We start from the raw sequence: 1,602 nt of genomic DNA, 5'->3' as shown, positions 1-1,602 counted from the left end.
TTTCCCATCCCAGAATTCATAAGATGGATAGGTATACCTGGATGCTTGTAGAATCCCCACGGTGGTTTTCTGACATGTGGAATGAAGGTGATGATGGTTGCAAAGGTTAATTGAAGGCCATTAGAGCTGCTTGTACCAGGGAAACTAGTGAAAGAAAAAGTGCATTCCTGGAGGAATTGAACATTTTAGTGCCATCATCAAAGACTTGAAAGATGTAGGGGTGGCAATACCCTTGCACATCTCTCTTTTATTGTGTTATCTAGCCTAAGCAGAAGAGGGATGGCTATTGGAGAATTAGAGATGTTTGTTGTAAGCTCCATCCCAAGGATGAACAGAAACAGATGTTAGCAGTGTCGCTTCAAAAAGTGTCTGTGTAGATGTTGAGAGATGCTGTTCGGTTTGGTCGGATTTCTAAGCGTGAAAAACAGGATGCTATCTGAAATGCAGACTGCCACGAAGACCATGATGAACAGCCAGTTCAGTAGCCATCTGCAGAACAACACCTTAGCTGAGCAGGAACAGACACCTTTACCAGCCCAAGAACAGCTGAGACCCAAGCCCCAGCTAGAACAAGAGAGCATCGTTTTCCTCCTCCATCTTCAGATTTTGCAAAGCAAGAAGTGATTGGCATGGTGACCAGAGCCCACAAAGATACATTTCTGTATAATCAGGAGCAGAGGGGAAACTCAGCTGAGATCATACAGCCCCAGAGAAGAGAATGGATTCCCAAGAATATGGAGCAGTATAATTTAAATCATGACCAGTGTGGCAGTGGGCTTCACAGCCACTTTTCCTGTAGTGAGAGCCAGCAGCATCTCAGTGGACACTCAGTGGAGGAACATAGTGCATTGCTCCAATGGGAATGCCCTTTGTATTGCCAATGGACACTGTGTGAACTTCTCCAATGCTTATACTCAAAGAGTGTATGATAGAGTTCCAATAGATGGATTTTCTCCAAACGAGAACAAGAATAGTTACTTGTGCAACACTGGAGGGAGGATGCATCTGGTTTGTTCCATGAGCAAGTCTGTCTTTGTGGATCCTCAGAAGCCTGGACATGAAATCTGGGAAGAATTTTCAACGACCTTCACACCAGTGGTCATAGAAATGGTGGAATTTGCAAAGCAAATTCCTGGGTTCGAGATCTCTCTCAGCACGACCAGGTCAACCTTTTAAAGGCTAGGGTGTTTGAGGTTCTAATGGTACAGTTTCCCTCATTATTTGATGCAAAGGAGCAGAATGTCACCTTTTTAAGTGGGAAGAAGTACGGTGTGGATGACCTGCACTCACTCCATGGGAGCAGGGGACTATTGGTTATCAGGTAAAATAGGAAACCCCAAAACAAATCATAAAAGTATGTGGAAAATTAGCAGTTTTATGTATGGTCTATGAGGTAGGAAATAGATTGACCCTTATGGCAGCATCAACTCTTGACTCTGTAAAGAAAGTTCTAGTTAGAGGAGCACCACAGCATCTAAGAATGACTCTTTCATCACCCCTAGCAAGTTCTAAAACATGGAAAGAAGTACAGAATGTACTCCAATTCCAAATGGAATTGGAAAACCAGGCAAAATTCACCTTTACCTCCAGAACAAATTGGTT

General features: G+C 43.3%; 1 pseudogene; it reads left to right on the top strand.

Annotated features, from left to right (window-relative positions):
* The first annotated feature begins 279 nt into the window (after positions 1-279).
* On the top strand, positions 280-1,325 carry LOC103726931 (annotated as a pseudogene).
* Positions 1,326-1,602: the final 277 nt, after the last annotated feature.

This window comes from Nannospalax galili, unplaced genomic scaffold (genome assembly GCF_000622305.1).
Source record: "Nannospalax galili isolate Female #2095 unplaced genomic scaffold, S.galili_v1.0 scaffold529, whole genome shotgun sequence".
In the NCBI taxonomy this organism is placed as follows: domain Eukaryota; kingdom Metazoa; phylum Chordata; class Mammalia; order Rodentia; family Spalacidae; genus Nannospalax; species Nannospalax galili.
This window is presented reverse-complemented; position numbering and strand designations above follow the sequence as displayed.